The 24,456-nt window shown below is 45.5% G+C and overlaps 1 protein-coding gene across 1 annotated transcript in view; it reads left to right on the plus strand.

Annotated features, from left to right (window-relative positions):
- GMDS (GDP-mannose 4,6-dehydratase) overlaps nt 1-24,456 on the plus strand; it is a 1,578,414-nt gene that overhangs the window by 765,381 nt on the left and 788,577 nt on the right. The window lies entirely within an intron of this gene.

A 24,456-nucleotide genomic window follows, 5' to 3' on the forward strand; every position in this document is an offset into this window, starting at 1 on the left:
GCTTTGGTATCTGTTCACAATGTAAGGAATCTGTGGTTAGAAGTCTCTAACAGAAGAACAAGTTACTTCCCTTCGGTAATGCCTTTTCTGGTAGAAACTCTAACCTTAGATTACTCCAGTATTGGAACTTTCATAGATTCTTATAGCTTGTATCATTCTCCGTCGTCGGAATGGGAGTCTCGGTATACAAAATAACATAGCAGTAGGTACAAAAAAGAAAGAAAAAGGCCTAGGCCTCATTCCCTTTTGTAGCATATCCACCTCTTTTTGTAAAAGAAACCAAAATAAAGCAACAGCCAATCAGATTAGCCTCACCCCACAGAACCCTCCTGAGAGAATCTCAAAGCCTTAGATTTTGTACCGCACGTTGTGCTTAGGGAGTCTCCCTTGAGCTCTGCTCACTTCAGCTCTAGTTGACTACGTTTTTCAAAAAATTTTCTTCAGAACTGTTTGGTGTTTCATTCGGAAATGTCTGACAAGGAGAAGAAAGCTCTTTTCAAGGCTTGTTCCACCTGTGGCAAGAATAGGCTGTATGTGGAGGACAGGTATAAGGACTGCATTTATTGCCTGTACCCGGATCATAAGGCAGCGGACTGCAAGATCTGCCGCACCTTCTCTACGAAGACCCTCCGGGACTGTGAGGGTCGCCTTCTCACTTGGCTTCAGAAGGTAAAGTCAAGGAAGGAAACTCTGTCAAGTGACAGTGAGGACTCATCATCTGGCACCTCATCTCGAAGGTCAGTGAAAAGGGGTAGGGCTTCCCCTTCACCATCCTCAGAATGTCCTGTTAAGGCCTCTAAAAAGACCCCCCATGAGTCTGAGAGCTGGAGTCCGAGTAAATCTCCTCACCACGGTGCAAAGGAGAGGGAAGGACTATCTGCAGCTGCAGCAGTGGTGGAGTCTGCTAAAACTTTTTAAAAGCCCTCTTCTTCTCTATCTTCTGAGAAGTCAGAGAAAGATTCCAGATCGTCCACGACGCTGCAGAAGGCTCCGTCGGCGAAGACTTCAAAATCTCATGTGAAAAAAGTTACACCGTCGACGGGCTCGTCGACGGTACCTTCTAGCCACATATCTACGTCAGTGTCGACGGGAGCGTTGACGACGACGAGGGCGTCGACGACGGTAGCGGCGACGACGGTGTCGTCCACGAGAGCAATTACGACGACGACGGCAGGAGTGTCGACAGTCTCGTCGACGGCAGTGTATACCACGCCCATCTCTTCGTCGACGATTCAACCGTCGACGGTGGATCTTCCGTCGACGACCTTGTCAACGATGGTTTCTCTTACAACCCCATCGCCAACGGTACCGTCGAGAGGATTACTATTTCCTTAAAGAGAATAACGCCTGATATGACGTCTCCAAGGAGGGTTACCCCCTTGCCTCCCGCGCTGTTGCTCGAGGAAGAAGAGGACTCTGACGGGGATGATCAGGATTCTTGTGGCTATGCCCATAGCCCCTCACAATTGTTGGTAAAATATCAGGACACTGATTCTAAGGGTGAATACACTCATGGGTATTCATACCAGCAATCCTATCGTCGTCAGGAAAGCGCAGGCCAGGAGCTGGTTTCAGTCCCTTCTTCCCTCCTGGCAGATCTCCAGGGCATGTTTCAGGATTATAGGATGAGGTTTTCTCAAGCTACTCCTCCTCCATCTTCGACTTTCTCTGCAGTACATGCTGTGCCTACACCATCTGCTTCTGCAGTGTTTTCTCCGGGAGAACCATCCCAGATGGTTTCACAGCTGCAGGTATCCAGCCCAGGTATACCTCCAGTGGTCCAAGATGTTCAGGATGATTCCTCGGACGAGGATCAGGACGATGGCAACAGATCTAACCAGTGTGTAGAGTGGGAGGATTATGTGATCCCGGATCCAGCTTCACCTACTCTGGATCCAGTGGATTCTCCCCTGGCAGACATTGGGGGATTTCACAAACTGATGGAAAGAGCCTCCAGTAGATTCAAACTTCCTATGCCTTCAGTTCAAACGGAATGCTTCCTTTATGATTTTAAGGAACCCTACAGGAAAGTGGTCCGTTCCATTTCCATTGTCAGCCATGTCTGGGACGAGGGTTTGAAGGCAATGAAGAACCCGGCTACTGTTATTCCAATTTTACCGCTCCTGTAGAAGAAGTACAAGGCGCCTGAGGATAGTCCAGCGTCCTTGATAGGTCAACCGAATCCGTATTCGGTAATATCGCAGGCGGCGCAAAGAAAGTCACGCAATCCTTCTGCACCCCTGACAACTCCTCCCGATAAAGAAGGCAGGCGCCTTGATAATGCGGGGAAAAGGTTTTCCTCTATGGCGAGTCTTTTGGTATGGACAGCGAATGTGTTGGCGATCCTTGGTAGGTGCGATCGCCAAATTTGGTGCGACCTCTCGCCATATTTGGACCAGCTCCCACAGGAGTCCAAGGCGGAGGCCAAGAAGATTCTACAGGAGGGAGAGGCTACATCTGCGGAAGTGATCGACTGCGCCATGGATATCGCCACGACAGCTTTCCGTTCACTGGCAGGTGCAGCTGTTCTTCATCGCCAGGGCTGGTCCGGGCGACATGGTTCCGGCCGGAGGTTCAGAACAAATTTCTGGACCTCCCGTTCGATGGTGAGGCATTATTTGGGAAATATATCGACGATGTCCTCCAGGACATTAAAAAAGATACTGAGATGGCAGGATCTCTAGGAAATCTTCAGTATCGGAAGGTTCCTTTCCGTGGGGCCAGGGGGAAGAGTACCACATCCTACAGAAGCTCCTACCAACAACAACGGTACTCTTCTTATGGTTCAACGTCTGAGTCGTATCGATCAACGTACCAACAAAGACAAGACCAGACCTCTTCTTTCTCTAGGTCCAACACTAGAGGAAAACAAAATTGCCAGGGACGTGACATCTCCAAGAGATAATAGCGGCGTTCTGGCTCTGCCTACTGTACCCACCTCCCCGTTAACACCTGTGGGAGGCAGGGTGTCTCAATACCTCCACAACTGGAAACGGATAACATCAGACCGTTGGGTGCTCAACATCATTCGAGATGGCCATACGCTGGAGTTTCTTCATATGCCACCTTCCAAGCCCCCTGTCGCTATGCCTTCAAAACATCTGCGTCTCTTACAGCTCGAAGTTCATCAGATGCTCCTCGAGGGAGCAGTGGAGCCGGTTCCCCTGTCTCAGATGGGGGGACGGTTTCTACTCCAGGTTTTTCGTGGTCAAGAAGACGCTGGAGAAATGGTGCCCCATTTTAAATCTCAGGGAGCTAAACACCTATCATCAGTCAATCCTTTCAGATGGTCTCTCTCCAGGATATCTTGCGTCTCCTCAACCCGGGAGATTTCTTGGCCACTCTCAATCTCGAGGATGCATATTTTCACATACCCATTCATCCAGCCCACAGGAGGTTTCTACGATTCACAGTAGCCAAGAGCCACTTCCAATTCAAAGTTTTACCCTTTGGACTTCGCTCTGCCCCGAGGATCTTTACCAAGGTGCTGGCACCGGTGGCAGCTTTCCTCAGGAAACTGGATTTTCAAATCTTCCCCAACCTGGACGATTGGTTGCGGAAGGCTCCGTCCAGGCGGACAGCGGAGGAGACAGTCGAGGCATATACGACTCTGTTCAGCAATCTGAGTCTGACTCTCAACAAGGAGAAGTCGTCTCTCTGTCCGTCCAAGAGAGCGCGATTCCTAGGGGCTATCTTGGACACGTCTCTCAACAAGGCTTCTCCATCCTTCGAAAGGCAAGAGAAACTGAGGTCCTTGGCTCATCTGTTGAGAAAAATAGTGTCTTTCAGTACGCCATTACAAATCCCTTCTAGGAGTGATCTCTTCATGCATCCCTCTGATACCCCACTGCAGATTGCGGATGCGATCTCTTCAGGAGCAACTAGACATGCAATGGCAACAAGTTTGCGGCTCCTTCGACGACAAGGTGGTGATTACTGTGGCAATGAAAGAAGCTGCCTTGTGGTGGACAAAGGAAGAGAATTTATCCCAAGGTCGATCCTTCGTAAGCAATATGGCTCCTCAAGTTGTAACAACAGGTTCCTCGCTGCAAGGCTGGGGTGTGGTGCTTCAAGACTTACATGTAAGCGGGCATTGGTTGCCCCTGCACCGCCTTCTTCACATCAACCTCCTGGAGCTCAGAGCGATTCATCTGGCTCTACAAGCATTTCTTCCACGTTTGCAGGGTTTGGCGGTTCTCGTCCGCACGGATAACACCACAGCCATGCACTACATCAACGAGGAAGGGGGTACCAGATCTCTTCCGTTGTCGCAGGAGGCCCAAAAAATTTGGGAGTGGGAGATCCTACACGGAATATCACTCACAGCAGAACACCTAACAGGAGTGCTAAACGAAAAGGCGGACAGGCTCAGCAGGCTTTCGTCAGTCAGCCACGAGTGGGAACTAAACCAGATGGTTTTGGAGGACATTTTTCACCGGTGGGGCAAACCCTCAATAGATCTCTTTGCTACCCCGGTGAACAGAAAATGCCAGTTTTACGCAAGCAGAATACACTATCGCGGATCGCTGGGGAATGCGCTTTCGATAGCTTGGTCAAGAGCATTTGTGTACGCCTTTCCCCCCATTCCGTTAATACCGAGGATACTCCGGAAGATCAAAACGGAGCCATGCAAGATGATCCTAATAGCCCCAGCTTGGCCGAGGCAGTTTTGGTTCACGGAGCTTCACCTCCTTTCTCTGGTCCCTCAACGTCCTCTACGGACGATCCCGGATCTTCTCATGATGTCCCAGGGTCAGATCTGGCATCCAGATCCTCGTTCCTTACACCTCTCAGCATGGCTCCTGAGCAGCGAGAATTCCTAGATCTTCATCTCTCGGAAGGGATAAGAGATGTTCTCTCTCAGGCTAGAGCTCCTTCCACTAACAAGACTTACCGTCTAAAATGGAAACGATTTTGCATCTGGTGCCAACAGCAAGGTGTGGACCCTTTCTTGTCTCAGCCTCATCAAGTTCTTCCTTATTTCCTGTCCTTGGCTAAGGCAGGTCTGGCTCATTCGTCCATAAAGGTTCACTTGGCTGCAGTTTCTCGCTACAGACTCACTGCATCTGGGTTTTCTCTCTGGTCCTCCAGAGTTGTCAAACAATTTCTCAAAGGCCTATTTCGAGTCATTCCTCCAGTGAGGCCTCCGCCTCCCACATGGCATTTGAACTTGGTTCTCACCCAGCTGATGAAGTATCCCTTTGAACCGGTTCATCGAGCAGATTTGAAATTCCTCTCATGGAAATTGGTGCTCCTTCTGTCACTTCGGCAAGACATATTGGAGAATTACAAGCTCTCACAATCCAAAAACCTTTCCTCCAATTCAAAAGAAATACAGTGATTCTAAGGACTAATTCAAAGTTCATACCAAAGGTGCCTTCGGATTTTCATTTAAATGAGCCGGTAATTCTCAAGGCTTTCTTTCCTCAGCCGTCTACACTGGCAGAAAGGGCACTTAATTCGCTGGACGTTCAGCGGTGCTTGAAATTTTATCTGGACCGTAATAAAGAATTTCGGAAATCTTCTCAATTGTTCATTGCATTCAGTGCTCCCCGCAAAGGCTTACCCCTGTCCAAGCAGGGTATTGCTCGATGGATCTCCAGTGCTATACAGTTCTGTCATTCTGCAGCGGACAAGCCTCTAGGGCAGGGGTACTCACAAACTTTCTCTCGGGGGCCAAATTTACAGTGTGGTTTCTGGCTGAGGGCTGCACCGGGGGGGCGGGGCCAGTGGGGGAGGGGGCGGGGCTAGACCGGAAAATAAACTATGACCATGAGGTTGAACACAGGCCCCTGCAGCGGACGCCTTTGTCCACTGAGCCACCAGACCAGGCATTCACACACATCTATCTATCTATCTATCTATCTATCTATCTATCTATCGCTCCGTCTCCCTCCCTCTCTCTGTCTCCCTCCCTCCCTCTGTCTCCCTCCCTCCCTCTGTCTCCCTCCCTCTCTCTCGCTCTCTCCTTCTCTCTATCACTCTCCCCCTCTCCTTCTCTCTATCACTCTCCCCCTCTCCTTCTCTCTATCACGCTCCCTCTCTCTCTCCATCTCCTTCCCTCGCTCTATCTCTCTCTCTCCCTCTGTCTCCATCACTCTGTTTGTCTCCCTTCCTCTCTGTCTCCCTCCCTTTCTGTCTCGCTCACTCTGTCTCACTCACTCTGTGTCTCCCTCCCTCTCTGTCTCCCTACCTCCCTCTCCTGTGGGCTGCCCAATGGCTACTTCCGTTCCCAGCATTCACAGTGCAAACAAATGGGCTGCGGCGCGAACGGGTGGCATTTTATTACGTTTGCATTTAGTTAATGTGTGCTATTAGAGGCCCTTGTTCTGTAAGTTACTTAACACTAGGTTATGTTGCCTACACATGGGTTAGCTCTCATCCTGGAGTGCGAAGCAAGTTGAAACAACCGACTAACGATGAAGGGTATGAAGCAAAAGTGTGAACTCCTTTTAAGCGTGATGATCCCGATCTATCATCTTTCCAGGGGCAGACTTGTGAAAGTAAATGCTGCTGCCAACCTGGAAGAGCCGCTCGCACAGCGGCAGTATTTTTAATTAGTTCCGTTTAGGATTGACGTGAACCACGGGCCCGGCGGCCGCAGGAGTGGTTGCCCTAAGCTCCGCGCACTGTCACCATTCAGGGTGAGAGCCAGAATGTGTTGTGGCATTGGTTGCCACAGGAGTCCACAAGTGCGGGCGGCAGTGGGGCCCGCTTGTTGCCCCAAAGAAGTAAGTTCAGTTGCTGTGTCTAATTCTCCTAATTGCACTTAGTTCACTTTGCTTTTAAAAGCGCGGTCATCTGGAGCAGCCTGTGAACGTGTTACCGAGTCTGCCTTGCTCCCGTCCGTAGTTCGCCGCCAAGGTGCGCAAGAGCCCGGCGCGATGAGAGGGGAGGCGGGGCGGGGCACAGAGTGGACAGAGCGCACACAGCTGCCGCACCCAAGTACTTCACGGGTCTTTTAAAGACCATTCACTTGGTAATGAGGCTTTGTTGTATTTCACCTCTTCTTAGTGCCCCTGCATCTCCACTCAATCAGAGTGGAGATGCAGGGGCGCTAAGAAGAGGTGAAGTACAACAAAGCCTCATTACCAAGTGAATGGTTTTTAAAAGAATCGCCCGGCCCCATAGCTCGCAACCGGCGATATACAAAGGCATATGATGTCGGCAAGGTCCGTGGGCCGCCAAGGAAGGCTTGCCGGGCCGCTGGTGGCCCGCGGGCCGTACTATGAGAACCCCTGCTCTAGGGGGCAGAATTAGAGCACACTCGACAAGGTCCATGGCTTCCTCTATGGCTCTCTTTGCGGGGGTCCAGATTAAAGACATCTGCAGGGCTGCAAATTGGAGCAGCACGCACACCTTCACAAGACATTACTGCCTGGAGACCTTGGCACAATAAGACACGGCTGTAGGCCAGGCTGTCCTGAGGAACATCTTCCATTGAGTGGTGAGCTTTCCTTTCTTCCCTCCTTCCTTTCTTATTGTTATTTGCACATTTTGCTATGTGTTCTTTGTGATTGCATTGTTGTTTGATGTTGTCCTTAATAAAAATAAAAAAGGAGAATAGAGAAAGAGATGTCACTAAGGGAGCAAAATGTGCTTCTGACTACTAGCTACTCTGATGCAAGCTATGAGAATCTATGAAAGTTCCAATACTGGAGTAAGAAAACAAGTTACTTACCTGTAACTTTGGTTCTCCAGTATTGGTAACTTTAATAGATTCCCAAGTGCCCACCTTCCTCCCCTGGGAAAGCTCAGCCCTCTGCAGGTTTTGGTTGTACTGTTACACAACGTCTATGAAAATCTGAGGCTCTGAGGTTCTCTCAGGAGGGTTCTGTGGGGTGAGGCTAATCTGATTGGCTGTTGCTTTATTTTGGTCTCTTTTACAAAAAGTGGTGGATATGCTACAAAAGAGAATGAGGCATAGGCCTTTTTCTTTCTCTTTTGTACTTACTGCTATGCTATTTTGTTTACCGAGACTCCCATTCCGACGACGGGGAATGATACAAGCTATGGGAATCTATGAAAGTTACCAATACTGGAGAACCAAAGTTACAGGTAAGTAACTTGTTTTCTTTTCACCGACCCACCCTCCTCCCTGTTCTGTGGAATGGACTCATACTGTTCACTAATAATTTGCCAAAACAAAATATCTGCACTATCTGATTTCCATAGTTCAGATAGAGATTATGACAGAAACTGATGTCCGTGCACGGAGGTGGCAAATATGGTTGCCCCAATGTCAAACCTAGAGTGGCTGGATCTGACGTAGCGCTTCATGACACCACCTGTTGACCGAAGAGAATTGCTGAAAAGTTTCGGCATCCAGGCTGGCACTGGGGAAATTCACAGGTGAGGACCTTGCAGTTAGGTAGAGTCCCTACCAGAAATGGTGTTACCGTAGGTAAGTAACTTGTGCATTTGTGCTTTGTGTCTGGCCATGAAATATGAATTAGCAAATTTCTTTTAATTGGATTTAAAGTAGCCTATTTTGTCGTCTATATCGAATGGCTTCACCCATTTGTTAATCAAATTTATTTTAGCCAAAGTGATCATGAAACACTTTATTCAAATTAAAGCAAAATTAAACACTCAAATGTTCACTCCTCGTTGTGGCTGACCCATGAAACTTCTTTACTGCTGTTAGGGCAGTTGCAAAGTTTACATTAGATCTTTCCCTTCGTCTACCCTTGTTTTTTATTTTTTTTTACTAAGTGGCAAAAAGAAATGTTGTGTAGTAGCAGACATATAGGTTGTCAGGAACAAACTAATTTGCTTTGCAAGTTGTGTTAAGAAGTACGGTGTAGCAGCTTGTGTAGAACCTTAAACATGTTCTATATTGTTCAAAAGGGCAGGGTGAAACTAAATGAGTCTTTGCTGTTGCCAAATCAGACCTAACCGTAAATGGCTTATCCTTAGGTAGTCCAGCTAGGTTTATGGTCGAAGCTACTTTAACCCAGATTTGGGATGATATTTGGCTCCCTGTAACTATTTATTCATTTGCCTCCTTAAATCCTTTCGGTGTTAAATATGCTCTTGAAAGTGCAGCAAGGTACTCCCGAACACGGCCACCCTTATTGGCCAAGACTTCTTGTATATGAGCCCCGACCTTGGGAGTCCCAAGTCTACCCTCTGTGGCAGCATGCATTGTGGCAGCCAGGTTGCAGCTTTCCACAGCTGTCTGCTGCTGTTTTTTGAGGAGTCCAGGATACTCAACTAGATGGTTGCATCACAAGCCTAAAACTGGAAGGCCCCTTCCTGCTCCCCGGCATTCGTCCGCCCTGAACCTTTAGATCAAAATAGATCCCACGCCAAAGGAAGTAAAACCATGAAGAATTCACTTGACTTTCTGAATTAACTTAAAAAGATCTTTGCATTACATAAGCATTTCGCAGTCTGACCCTTTTGTTTTTTAATTCACTTCTCTCCTAGGAGCTTTGGACATGGCAAATGCGCCTGTGCACCCACTGACGGTGTGGTGTGGTTTTAAAGCACACCCCTCTGAATTGTAAGATACTTTGTTGTGTACATAACTCATAGTGAGTTGGCGCAGTGCTTGGCTGGACTGAATAACGTCTGTGAAGTGAACTCTGAGGAAACAGTTCAAATTAAAGTGAATCTTCTTTTTGTTTGGAGGGTAGGATTGTTGCCCGTGGTGTTTTGGTGGTGTTGCTGTCACAGTTCTGTATCTAGGGTTTCTTGGATAATTGATTGTTTTATGCTAATTTGGGGCCAGTCTTTTTTTTGATTGATGGTGTGATCCTCGACACTGATAACCTAATCGCAGCCATCCAGGGAGATTAGGACGTGTGGGGGCCTCCAGACTCGGGCCTTGCATGGGAGCAGGAAAGAAAAGGGGCGGGCGGAGATCTTTCACTCCGGGTATCGTGAGCCTGTTGACGTTCTGGGGTCTGTTCCCGCCCTATGCTCTTATCCCACTGATTTGCTCCGTCGCAGAGTGCATTGCCAGAGGGCGTCTTCGGTTTCACGAGTAAATGTACAGCTATTGAAATGTTAGACAAGGGGCCGGAGGGAAATGTGTTGTAGGCTTTTTCACTTTTATTATTTTGCCCCCTGTCGGTGTAGGCTTGCCCAGAAGTATTTATTCACTGTACACACACACGCCAAGGTCGCGTAAATCTTGGCTAGCGTCACGAATAGTTGGAATAGTTATGGCGCTGCAGTCTATGCGCTGTTAAGCATTTAAAGGCTGTGGAGTGCAATAACTTTACGCTTTTTGACATTAGTCGATCTCCGTAAATGATCTGTCCAAATAGAGGAATGCTGGCCGGATTCCAGTCTTCTTCATCTCCACTCCACCACAAGGGTATTTAGTAGTTTTATGTTTTTAGGGTGGTTAATCACACCTATCCTCCTTTGATTCTGTCTTTTTCTCACAGCCCCTGTACTCTTCTCCTATGTGTCTTCTGTGCGTGGACGTAGGTTAAGGCAGCCCACTGGGCACTGTGCCTGCCTGCAGAGGCGCCTCCGTGCGACTTGTTCGAATCCCGTTCGGGCCTTTCCCGCCTTTATCCTTCCGAGGTCCAAGTTATCTGGGCTGTTGAACAGGGTAAAAAGTCAGTTATTGGGAATTCTGAAAGGTCCTGCAATGTATGGTACCTGCTAACATTTAACTGTGTGATGCTATATGTGTTCGTGCATGTACGGCAGTGCCAAGTTAGTACTTCTTTTTAGCACCATTATACTGATAGATAGATCTGCTCGTTGAGTATTGGCAGATCCCAATATCTCAGCAGGTCACCGCGTATTGCTGCATAATGTCCTCATCGAGAACGTGTTTTCCCTAGAGATGTCTTCCTTGTGCCTGCTCTACTTGTAGTTTAGCTTTAGGTTGTTATGTGATTACATTTGTTTTTTGCAGTATCGTCTTCACCCTTATTTTGGACCAAATACGAGATGTAAATAAAAAAAAATCTACCATCCTTAAAAGGGCTGCTGTGGGATTCGGCTTAGAGAAGAAGACATTTGATGACCTATGAAAATTAACAATTCAGTTAGCATCTATTTTGTAGTTTAATTCGCATTGAAGTTGTGGGGAGGCACTGTTCTGGCAACAGCGCTGTGAGAACCTTAGCTACATGCAGGGCTTTACGTGGGATGAAAAACTTGGGGGTCTCATATTCGGGCGTGGCCGCTGTAATTAAGGGCGTGGCTTAGCATAGTGTGATGCCCCACTGGTAGTTTGCTGCGTCTGTCCATTCACCCACCTATATAACACAAGTAACATACCACAAGTCAGAACTTTTGGCTTTGTCAATGGTTGTTAGTTGCATAAGAAAATAAGCAACAGAAAAACGAGTTTCTTTGAAGTTACATCAAAAGCTGTGCCGGGTTGTACTATTGCAGAGTTACGTTTTTTTTCCTTATCTTCACCCTGAGGGTAAAAATGGAGAGCCCGATAGGGACCCGTCTTGGCACCTGCTTTTAAAAACTGTCGGTGCTGAGCACTGGCCGGCCCCGGCCCACTTAAAGCGCTGGCTGCATGCATCGTAAACTCGGCTAAGCAGCACTTTCTACTTCCAATTAATACTTGAACCTTCCTACAACTCTTCTGCCCTCTACAGTCCTCAGAATTAAATGACTCGCACGTACTATGCACGTCTCACATTGATCTTTACCGATGTGGTACCCTTTCATGACCGGGCCCCTGGTGATCCTGCAAGATAGGCTGAGGCACGTGTTCACAGCTGGCCAAGCGCGCATGCGCCTGCGAGTCAAAGGTCCAGGGAACACATACCATCCTGCGCAGCTGACATATATCACAGCGGGAGTTTGTAACGGAAAATATGTGTATTAATAAACTGCTTGGTGTATACCGTAATATAGAACAGGCCGACCTAATATTGAAGGCTAGCGTCATAGCTACAATTATAACAGCTACCTCATTTTCCTGCACTATATATACAACGCTCGAAGCACTGTCCAGGGTCCTTCACCTTAGAAACAACAAAGGGCAAATAATATTCAACAGGTAAATCTGTCCCACCACCTTGATTCCCCTAGCGTGTCGATGCTCGTAAAGTGCAAAGCTGCAATTGTTTTAAAATTTCACTGGGCTCCATTTATTCAACGGGTGTTTCCTACGTTTTGTGTTTTCTTAAGTCGTTCTAAATGTTTTGGCTTTAATGTGTATTTCCACCCTGGAGAACTAAACCATATTTTGTGGTCGTCATTAACGCTGTTTATACCGTGTGTGATACTATGCACATTACTGTACCTAAACGCTTCACATGTTGACCAAAGTGGAACCAGAGAGGGGGTGCGATTTGCCCAAGATCACGTAACTGAGTCTCAACTAGGGACCTGGTCTACAACCCAAGTGTAATGTTGTACCAGCGGAGAATTTAGCCAGTTAGACCATGTCTTCTCCATTTGCTTCAAACAGGTTTGAGCACAGATGTTGAAGATTTGAAATTCACAATCTAAATTTCTTAAGGTCTATCCTAAGTTTTTGTGCCATAGTTATAGCTATTTTGGGAGACTTACGCAGGTTCATGAGAAACACGGATAAGGCGCCTGCACGAGGAGCCCTGGTGCTGTTGACTTGCTTGGGGCAGGTGTCTTTCCCCTGCGGATCTTCCATCACCCTATTTACACTCCTTACCCTTCATTTAACAAACACATTTTATGGCTGTGTCTCACTGCCGAAAGAAAGTTTATCTAAGTCTAATAAACAAATGCATTGTGGACGGTTTTTGGCACAAAAATTGAACTAGTTTTTCTAATGATGACAACGATTGGTTAAAGACCTGCGCTGCAGGAGTGTATCATAATCCCCTGCCAAGCACCGAGATCGCAAACCCTACAGGCTGCTCCCATTCAGCCCAAAGCCAATGAATATTTGTGAGATATGGGAGAGTCAAGGCTCCCTCACCACATTATGTAGGCGGCCCTATTATTTTGCTGTATGGCATTGCCGCGCTTGGAGGTCTGGTGTCCTGCTGTTGTCAAGTCATACAGTCAACACCCTGGGCTAGGAAAATGACTGGTCAATTGTAGAAAAATCCTTGCGTGGTGTACTTTCGCACAGGTCTCGGTGTTCTGCTATTTTTTCACTCATGGAAATCACTGCATGTCCTCTCACGTCCTCTCCACATCCCATTCCATCCATTATCACTTTCCATTTTACTCATGCCATGCCAGTACTGCCTAAGTGAGGAACAGTACTGGATCCGAGGATCTGAGCCCCACTCATAGCCCTGGTGGTCCGCTGAGCTCTTTTGATTATGGAAGAGATGGAGAGGGAGAAATTCAGCCGCAGAAACGTCAACAGAGAACCTAGCTCTCCAGAAATGCAGTCATTTATGTTCTCAGTGTAAAGAAAGGGGTATTCTAACAAAATTGCCATACTTTGAGTTAGCATACATTATTTTGAAAGTAGTCAGTAGTATCCTCACCCTCAAGATGTTCACTGTGCGTAAATAATGTTGATTGTGCACCTGGGGCCTTTTTTGTATACTGTGATTCTTTTTGTGGCCTCTCCTCACATGTGCTGCACAGTTAGTATTGGTAAATCAGCTAGTCTCCGTAAAGTATGTTTGTAGTCCTTCAGTCATGGGAAACACACAAACATTAAGTGCATTGTAGTTATTGATGTTTGTCAGGTACCCAAAACAGTGTTGTATAAAGCATAGGGGACACACATGTACAATAGCAGAAGGCTACATTTGCAAATCCTTTAAAATTACATAACCCAATAAATAGTCAAGTCAATAAAACTTTATTCGGATCAATAGTAATCCATAAAAGCACAGAATACAGTAAACATTACAAAATACACAATGTGATGCTGTTTACAGAGTAAAAACAACAAACCATACACATTTTAAGACATAGTTAATCGAGCACGAACCACAGTTTTTAAGAAGGAGCTCATACGAAAGACAAGTTCATGGTCGTCCAGGGTCAAAATCATCGAAAATGCAAGTTCCAGGCTAATTGGTTTTAATTTTTTAAAATACGGGGTTAAAAACCATTTAATATACTTGATATAAAATTTACAGAAAAATAAAAAGTGTAAAATTGTTTGCTCGCTCCGACAATCACAAGGGCATGGCTCAACACATTGATCATTATAGTTCCATAACGGAAAACTAAGAGCATATTTAATGGTACCTGCCCTAAGGCGAAATATAAGGCCTCGCTCCCAGTGACTCATTGGGAGAGTTAAATAACTGGGCGTAGGATAAGTTAAAAGATTGCGAGCTAGATATCTAGAGACACTGGGTTTCATAGACTCTCTTGCGGCCCTTTCGGCACTGAACAACATATAAAGTGCTTTTTTTAAGTTCACATTTAGATGGTAGCGTAGTGGTGGTGGGTTTTAGGAAAACATTTTGGGAATTCACGCTGCGAAGGGCACTCTGCACCCCTGAGAGCCAAGGAATGGCCATGCCCTTGTCACAACGTAAACAATCCTCAATAATGTCCCTGGTCAATTTGGCGGCAGGGTTTTTCCAGATCGCCAGCCAAAAAAGAGCAGGGCGAGCATGAATAAAAGCCCCTATAAAATGCAACCCCCAATTCCTTATGGCATATGTAGTGTGGGGAGGAAATGAGGGCACAGAGGAGTTTCCTGCAAAATCTGTTTTCCTCAGCAATTATGTAAGAACATCTAGCAGTTCCCCAGACCTCAGCACCGTATGTGGCAACCGGGACGCATTGGGCTTTATATATTTTTAAGGTAGCAGCCAGCGCACCGGTCTTCTTGGGGCGGGGGAGGATCAAGATTGAGTTAATGGCCTTTGAGAACTTACCCCTGGAGTGGGCAATATGCCCACTCCAGGAGTTGTTCGCAGCAAAGACCTCTCCCAAATACGGGAAACTACTAGTTGACCCCAGTCTCTCTGTCCCCACTACAATGCTACCAATATGTCGTTTCTTTGGGCCACACGACATTACAAAGGATTTTTTTAAATTAGTCTTTAAGTCTAAAGAATCCATATGGTCGACAAAACCATTCACTAAAGTGCGTAGTGCATTAGGGGTACGGCCCATAAGGACCGCATCATCTGCATATAGCAGGGCGGGGAGATGGTTACCATTTATTTTAGGAACATCGCCAGTTAGAGAAGCCAGGTGTTTGTGTAGGCCGTTGATATAGATGATAAATAAGAGAGGGGCTAGGACGCAGCCCTGTCTAACCCCTCTATTGACTCTTACCATCTCAGTCACCTCACCCCCATGGCCAATCCTGATACAAGCCTTCAGATCTCTATGCAAATAAGCCAGGAAGTGAACCATAGCTTCGTCCAGACCATATTTCAATAAGGCCCTCCAAAGCAGCGACCTGTTAACAAGGTCGAAGGCAGTAGATAAATCCATAAAAGCAAGGTAGATTGGGCATTTACGTGCAACGGTATATTTGCCCAAAATAAGGTTGAGGTTAAGGCACTGCTCTGCAGTGCCAACCTTATTACGAAAACCCAGCTGGCAACTCTCCAAAATATGGTTATCCTCGGCCCATATCAGGATTTTATTATACAGTACTCTGCCTAAAATTTTTAAGGTGTTGTCGATAAGGGAGATAGGCCTATAACATGATGGTTGGGACCGGTCGCCCTTTTTAAAAATAGGCACTATTATACTCGATGACCAAGTTGGTGGTGGAGAGGTGGAAGTTAAGTTTTTAACCCCTTCAGTGCCCCGCCCTTTCCCCGCCCTGTGCCGGGTGTTACATTAGCGGGCGGGGTTCATGACGAGATAGTCTCGTCATGGGCACAGCGCAACCGTGCTCCATGACGAGACTATCTCGTCATGGGCACTGAAGAGGTTAAAAACGTTCAACAGGAGAGGGCCCCATAAATCAGGGTAGGCTTTAATAATGTCAATGGAAGTCCATCTGAGCCTGGGGCTTTATTCCCCGCGCTCTGAGCGATGGCCTCTTCCACCTCAGATAATGATATGTCTACCCATGGAGAGTGGTTAAATGTTGGAGTAGCCGTCGATGAGGATGGGACCGCATAATTCTTAGAGAAATGGTCCACCCAGGCAGCTCCAGAAATGGTACAATCCATTGGGGTCAAGAGCTGACCTGAGCAGCGCAGGTCTTTGACCGCGGCCCAAAAGATATCCCCCCTTCCACGGGCAGCGGTTTGCGCTAACACCTCCCAACGCTCCTCGAGGATCTCCTCCTTCCTTCTACTAATGGCCAGTTTATATCGAGTCCTAGCATTTTTCACCACAGTCAAGTTCCTCGGGCAGGAAGATAAGACACGCCGCAAATCACGGTTGGCCAGAGAACACTTGTGGTCAAACCATCCCTGGTCAACCGTGATTGCACGCGGTGGGGTCATAAGCTGGGCACGAAGAGCTGAGCAAATCTTAACAAAATCCTCAACTGCCTCAGGATTCGGATTTAGATCAGACAGACATGAGAGAAAAAGGGGTAGGTGGAAAGTCCCCATAACATTAATACCCCTCCATTTTAATCTAAGGTTATTTGAACTAATGGAGAGGTTCCTGGCACCACATTCCTTGTTATATACTGGGCGGTGGATTGCTTTTAGGCAGACCTTAATGGGGTTGTGATCCCCTTGAGGCATAGGAATTACTATATCCTTACTGATGCGATCGGCCAGCCCAGGGGAAAAATAAACACAATGTACATGCAACAGGTCCGTGATCTGACCTACGAAAAACATGGGTATCTGCAAACACACTGAGTAGACTATTCAAGCAGAAGTCTCTAGAAAGATTCTTGAGTTAGGGTCTTGTTTATATATTGGTTTACATCACATTAATAGCTGCCCGCACTCATGATCGTTGAAGGCCTTCTCTATGCATTTCACAGTAGTTTGTGAACCGCATTTATCACGTATAGTCACCATGAAAGTGGTCAGTCCAGACATCTGTTGGGGGACAGCTTTGAATCATGAGATGACTGAAACCTCTTTTTATCCTTCGAGGGTGGATACATAATTAAGTTTGCAGCGGATGCCTCGTCTTCACCAAGTAAGGCCTTGTATGCTCCCAAACGCTGCCACCACAGTGAGCCTTTCTATTCGATAGAGCTTACCGCGGCGCTGTTTACTTTTACTTTCAGATAGGATGTGGGATGAGCCTCCTTCCTCGAGCCCCGATTACTGCCAAAAACTCCTTAGCATTGTAACTATTGAATGTATTGGTGCATGTTTTTAACCTTTGTAAACTTGTGTATCACAACCCAATTTTCTCGTAAGGATGTCCCCTTACTCGGGGCCATTATTGGGTGCACAAAAACCTTGTTAGTGCATGATCAAAACCACAATAATGCACGCTGTGTGCCCAGGACCGCTAAGGCACTCACCCCAGTGGCCCTCTCGCACGATCCATTGCCACAGGTATCACAGTTAGAGACTGCACGTAGCGCCCCACGCTTTCACCTGTGCAGCCAGCGCCTACAAATCCATAGGAGCGCAGCTTAAATCACGTTGCCCTCTGCTCTTGCTCTTTTTAACCAGTGCAGCATGCATCACAGTATCTACGCATGTCGCGATCTGCATGAACAAATACACTAGTCACTGTAGTAGCCTTCCCTGAGGACAACTACACAACGATAATATAACCAATAAGATTACATTTTATGTTGTGAAACCCTATATGTTTTGTTTTGTCTTCTTTACCACAGGAATTTGTTTGCTATTTTAAAGTGCCTGTGAGTACGCCGACATTCTTTCAACCACACACCTTAGCGCGTGTGTAGGTACCACACTGGTTTTTCACGTTGCATCTTTCACCTTTCGCCACTCACTTATCACATTTTTGGTCCTGATGAAAGCCCCGTTAATCACACAGCGGGGGCTGAAACATGTAGACCGCCACACATAAGCCAACTTAAAGGGAATTACTCCTTAAATAGTTGCACCACACATATTTTAACTATATCCTGAGCCGCCAACATTAAAAATGAAGGCAAGGATTCTTAGAGGTATTTTTAACTGTAGAATATCACATCACACTTACGCACCAACACCAGCTCCGCTGTAATCAGGCGTCGTAGCACAACCGGGGGGCATTCGGCTGCCCGGTTGGGACCCCAATGATGAAGTATGACACCAACTAGGTTGGTGTGTGAGGGGTCTTTTAACAACACCTAATGGGTCCAAGCTCATGCTAAAAACAGTGACTAAAGTAATTACATACACATAGTGGACCCGTCCACATTGTTTAAGTATGGATACAATTTGTACCAGCAGTGAGAACAACCGTTACTATTATTGCCATTTCTGAAGCTCTTTTAATCGTTATTATGGTGCCATAATGCTCTCTGACTCTAGATGCCTTCAATGAGGATTTGGGAGTGCCACCAGTCGATTGTCTCTATTAATAACCTCACCCACCCAAACACCAACAAAGAGCTTGTTCATTGTAGAAGTGTATGTTAGTGAGAAAGTGAAATGAGGTTGATTTTAGGAGATCATGCATGCTTGCAAACATACAGAAGATCTTTGTAGCGTTTTGTGTGTATGGATGTGTGTGCTGAAGGACTTATCCATTTTGTCTTTGGTGAGAACGAGGCTCCTAATATATCACTTTCTACACATGCATCGAAGTCCATGTAGTAATTATGATAATCATTTTGATGATGTTCTCTGAGTGGTTCTACAGTGCATGTTAGTGTGGTGTATGGTAGTGCAGTTGGTTTGGCAGCTGTTTGCCAAGTATATGACTTAGACTCCATGTTGTGTGCAAGATGGTTTAGGTGTTCAGCCTAACGTGTGCTGTCTAATGATGTCCATTTGTAGAGGTGCCTGGAATAATGTGTTGAATTGAATTGGGGAGGGATTAGATATCCATTGAAATCAGACTAAAGTATATCAAAATATCTGGGCGAGTGTGGTTAGGGCCGTCTGTTATGTACAGATTCTGATGTGTGTTGTGCCTTGTGTTCGAGTAATTCATGCATCAAAAAAGGTATCTATGTTCTTAATCTGAGCCGTTTTAACATATGTGTGTGTGTTGTTAAGTACAGTCTCCTAAAGGGTGAGTAGTCTGTCATGTAGGAAGCAAGTAAACATGCCACGGAAAAAGAATGAACCATTGCAGTTTTGGAATCATTGTGTGGCTAGAATAGGAAATTCAGGCCAAAAGCAATTCGAATTAATAGAGTGATTTAGAAATGACATTTCTTAGTTCATAATATAGACACTTATTCTAATGTGTACGCGGGAGAGTGCACAGAGTTGTGTACCCTTGTGGCAAGTATAACTCAATACAGATGTACCATTGTGGTGTCAAACCCTTAGTCAACCTCTCGTGGGAGGAGTGAGCCAAGAATTATGTTTAGTGAGTAGTATTAGTATGGTGTAGGTAAAGCATCTACTAAGATGTTGGTGGTAACGCTTCTCTTCCAAAGGCTTCTTCTGTCACAGAAGGTCATAAGGAGAGTCAATGCACGCTTTACAGTCAAATATACATAGATGTCAGATCAGTAATTTTATTAGGTTTAGGACGTTACTAAATGTTAAATAAGTAAATATCTCAGTACTAGTTGCTGTCCTTTAGATTGAGGTACATTCAAGGTATGGAAACCTGACATTTAGAGCCAACATGCAGGGGAGTGGCGTCCAAGATCCCCGTCGCCAAACCTGTAACTGTTTTGTACTTTTTTTTTCTTTTCTGGTGTGGTAGCAGTGATCATCTGGATGTCAGTCTGGTACAAAAAATGCACTTATAGTATTGGGGGTTTGGGTCAGTAGCCCTTGACCTACCTCAGCCTAGTAAGCTTTGCAAAAGGCTGTCATCCCCCTCAAGGTGAGGACGCCTTTACCAACCTGCCTGTGAGAAACATTTGATGCATATGATCCTGAGGGCCTCACAGGCCCCAGGCAGCATCAAGGAAATGCAAGAACAGGAGAGCATGAGGAACCAGATTGAGAGCTCTTTACTAGACTGGGGTTTTACGTACGTTAGGACATTTTCCCAGTTACGCAAGAAAGTAATTGTGTGAGATTCGGAATTGTCTTCTTTTTTAAATTTTTTGCTACAAATTTAACTTGCTTATATTATTGAAATAAATTGTTCCAAAGAGGTGGTGATCGCTATGTACATTGGAAGTGAATGTCTTGTGCATCCATCAGAATGGTGCTGGTCTCACTATTAAGCAAGAAATAGAATTGAATGCCTCAGATGAGGCCTATCAGCCATACCAATTGCAGATGGCAGATTGCAATCTTGGAGCAATAAATACAAAAAGAAATGAATAAAATGTACATGAAAGGGCCTTATAAGAAAGGATCAACTTGGCACTCCAAAAAAAAGAAAATAAGTTTGAAAAAGGGAGGTATGGGAGCAATGTATGAGCATGTGGTGGCTGGACTAAATGTCCTACACTAGAGTTGGAGGTTGGGGACTGGGATCATTATAGAGCATAAAAGCATAGGCCCCAGAGATGGATGAAGCCATCAAATAATAAGGAACCAAATAAGAGTGACAAAGGCAATCATTGGTAATCAATGGACTGACCCAATATCCGCTATAAGCATTGGTATTTTCTACAATAATTCTTCGACCACGGAGATCTGTAAGAAAGCAGTCCGCACACATCAGTGAATATTTACCAGTTGTCCTGCTCCACATGGAAGGTGGATCACATTTTGTCCGAATTATTTTTGGAGATTAGAGATTGCCTCTTTGTGGCTTTTAAACTTTGCTTAAAGACTTCACATAACGTTTCATATTTGGCAAGGATTTGTTTACTTTACTCCTTGATTACAATGTCTGTTTCTGGCAGGGTTTCCATGCCGGGCTTTCTGACATGGAAACCTTCTCGGAAAGCAACTTTGGGGGCCCCTAGCAGGACCCCTTCAGCCATCGGCATCCAGTTGGGGGCCGAGGGGGGTTTTATGGTGTCCCCCTGTTCATCCATGCACCGTGTGGTGGGCTCTGTGAGATGCCTGCCTCGCGGTGAAGGGATAAACACAGACTCCCTTTTCTGTATGGGAGCTTGTGCTGCGGTCAGTTTCTGACCGCAGCACAAGCTCCCAGATAGAAAAGGTAGCTTGCAACCTCACCATGTGCGGTCACATCAAAATTCAGCGGTCGGGACTGCAGACCGGAGGTCGGTCGGACCCGTATCCACAACTGTGTCGGGCGGACTTCATCGAAATACGGCCCAAAGTGTTCACATAATAAGGAAATACAAATAGATACCCATAAAGTGACTGATTTGTATAAAGTGAAACTAGAAAACCTGGATACATTTCGTCTTCCCGCTTAAATTGTGTGATTTTAGGCAAATATTTTATTTCAGCAAAACGTCTTTTTCTTCATTATAGCTTAATAAAGCACTTTCAAATATGTGAGTTCAGAAGACTAGTTATGCAACACCTACTGTGTTTGATTTAATAGACAGGGCCGGACTGGCCGTAGCGGGCACCGGGCAATCCCCCGGTGCGCCGCACGGGTGGGGGCCGGTTTTGGGCCCCTGGGGCCGTTTTTGTTATAGGGCTGTTTTTGCAGCTTAGCTGCAAAATCGGCCCTGTAATAAAATCGTCCGAAAACCGGCCCTGGCAAAAAGCTCGGCGGCACCCCCAAGCCCCGGGGGGGCCAGCCGAGCACTTTGCCAGGGCCGGTTTTGGTTCCCAGTCCGGCCCTGTTAATAGACTGTAATGTTGATCTATAACAATTAGTGTCATGTACAGGGTTTACATAACCGTCTTGCCTCTTAATTCACTAATGGATAATGCTTAAAATCTATCAATTTTAATCAGTATTTTTCATTGTAGTGCTATAATGTAGATGTATTAATGTCAAATCTTCCACATGTCAAAAAAAAATTGGGGGATTTTGATGGGCATTTTCATATTTTACATGATGTTTGTTATATGGTTTACATAGTAAACATTTCCAGGGCTCGTGCACGGGCCCTGAGATCCGAGCCGGACCCTTGGCTTGGCTCTCCATGTTATTTTGTAAGCTCGCTCACCACGACAGGATAAGTAGCTAAACTTTTTAGGCTTGCTATTTGAACCAAAGACCAGCTGACATGGCAGATTTATGCGATCTCTCTAAAGAAACCATATCCTCTCCTGAGATCTGCTGGCTATGTGATGTACTGACCACTGGAAGCCAAGGGAATGTCTTTCTTGTGCAAGGCGAGCTGATCCCATGCAGTGTGGCATGGGAGAGATTTCTTCTGTATGTCACGCATTTTCATGGGGGCCTCTTTTGACAAAACTGACGCTTTCTCTTGCGGCATTGATGTGTAACAACTGTTGGTCTAATTGTAGGAGTGGAATCTATGGTTTAGCAGAGAAATATTTATTTCAAAACGCAAGAGGACGAGTCTAAAGTAGCTTAAATATAAGAGCTACCAAATCAAGTTGAGATTCTCAAGTATCTACCTAAATCAGACGTGCCACCTTATTATAGAAAAACCGTATTTACCTGTGTGTATTCGTGTGCACCCAATGTGTTTTTTCCTTTGCCTCAGATTCTGTTGTGTGTGTGTGGTATTTTTTTTTTATTTATTGCATTGTAGCAGTTCTTTACGCTTTAGGCCCCAGACTCCCCAGGTTGTCCCTGCCCCACCCCCATAAATCCCACAAATCAATGATTTGCCATCAAGCATTGTGGGTGAAAAGAGGCCATGTTTATTACAAATAATCCTCACCAATAAACATGACAATATATATTTTTGCATATTCAAATTCCAATATGAAATTGACATTAAAAATACTTTATCAGAATAATATTTACAAGCAAGTTCTTCTTTGCATCATGATGAAAGCCTATGAAATGACAGAATCTAATTTTGTGTGTGTGTTTTTTTTTCTATTGAATTGTAGCAGTTCACAAAGGTTCTTAACGCTTTTTCAGCAACACTATAGCATTTTTGTTTTAATGGTAGATATGACATTTGTTTTAAGATTTATGTGTCCCAATGGTTGTTTTTTTTAATATTTATTAAATGCTTCTGCTAAACATAATTATGTCGTTTTGATTGGTTTGTGAAGTGTTGCACATTATAAATTGATAGAAGTATATGTAAAAAAATGAATGATCACTGCTATGATCAACTTTCTTTTCAGGTGTTTTCTATTTGTGAATATTATTATGCTCACAATTACAAACTGGTTACTGTGTGTTGCATAGTATCCCTACAATTCTCTCTAGCATGTTGTGTTGAATAGATGGATGATTACTTGCACACTTAGTATATTTTAGATTCTTTAAATATAAAGTTGACCCCTGTGCTTACTAAACTCTGACAAAAATCGCACTATGCACTAAATGTGTCACTTCTCTAATAAATGCAAGGTTTGGGCTAGTATATATTTTTTAATTTGCCAGCTCAGAAATAGAAGGGCCTTGACATGCTGGGCACGGTCTGTTCCCTGCACAGACATTTCCCCACATCCAAGCGTTGCTTGAGGACATACTTGTCCATCCTGGGATGAATGTCACCCCAGCCCTGCACTCTGGCAAGGAAGGCCAGGTCCAATATTTCCTAAGGACTGCACCCTCCGACATTTTCTGAGCTTCACAAGAGTAACTAAATGCCCCCTTCCCACCAAGAAAGTTGTGCTCGTCTTTAATTTTCTACATTTTGATTATCATGTTTCTTTTGTGCTGTGTGTTTTCAAATATAACCCTCCTGTTCGCATCCAATTAACCATTTTCCACTTTCACATGTAGTGACTGCGTTTATTTATTTGAACCCCTTTGTGTTTTCTTATGCAGCAAAATGTGCTTTCCTCTGCAAAACCCTCTGGGTTTCGCTTTCCTATCCCTCGTGATTTCCGAAGGCCACCCCAGCGGTGCCCTACGTGCCCTCGCCCCCTAACTCCAAGGTCATGCGCCAGGGCAAATAATTCCTGCCTTATTTAGGACACTAAATATTGTACTCGTTTCCACAGTCGGCCGGAATGGCGGGCAATAAATAAGACGTGCACTTTCGAATGCGCGTCTGCCTGTTTACACTGCTTTACCACTCGATAGAAGTGGTTCAAGTATTGACACCGGGTCTCTTCCTCAAAGGCCACCGGTGAATTCCAATCAGTGCATTATTAACTGCTTTTAATTTTTGTGCTTAATGTGTAGATGTTATGGGACCGTCAAAACCAGTGTACGTTTGGCTTCCGCTCAGAAAAAGGCAAACTAAGCCTTAACAAAAATAGCATGAGGTTGCCTTGACTAGAGTCCAGCCTACTGAACGCAGATTCGGATTTTCTACACAGCACGACACATTTGTAATTTGGTTGGTGCGAGTTAGTGGGTAAAGGATGTTTTTACAGAAAAGTTTAACGTCGCATGGTCCGCGCAGAAACAACAAACACAGCATTTTCCTTTTCTGGCTGGGCACGTGGTCAAATAGCACAGAACTGAAGCATACTGTGCCCTTAATGCAAAAACGGCACTCTTATGCAGTTTTCGACTCGGAATGTTTCAATTTTACCAGGTGAGGCACTCTTTTTTGCATGTTTACTAAGCTCAAACTACGGGGGGGTGGGG

The sequence above is a fragment of the Triturus cristatus genome, chromosome 5_2, assembly GCF_964204655.1.
Source record: "Triturus cristatus chromosome 5_2, aTriCri1.1, whole genome shotgun sequence".
In the NCBI taxonomy this organism is placed as follows: Eukaryota; Metazoa; Chordata; class Amphibia; order Caudata; family Salamandridae; genus Triturus; species Triturus cristatus.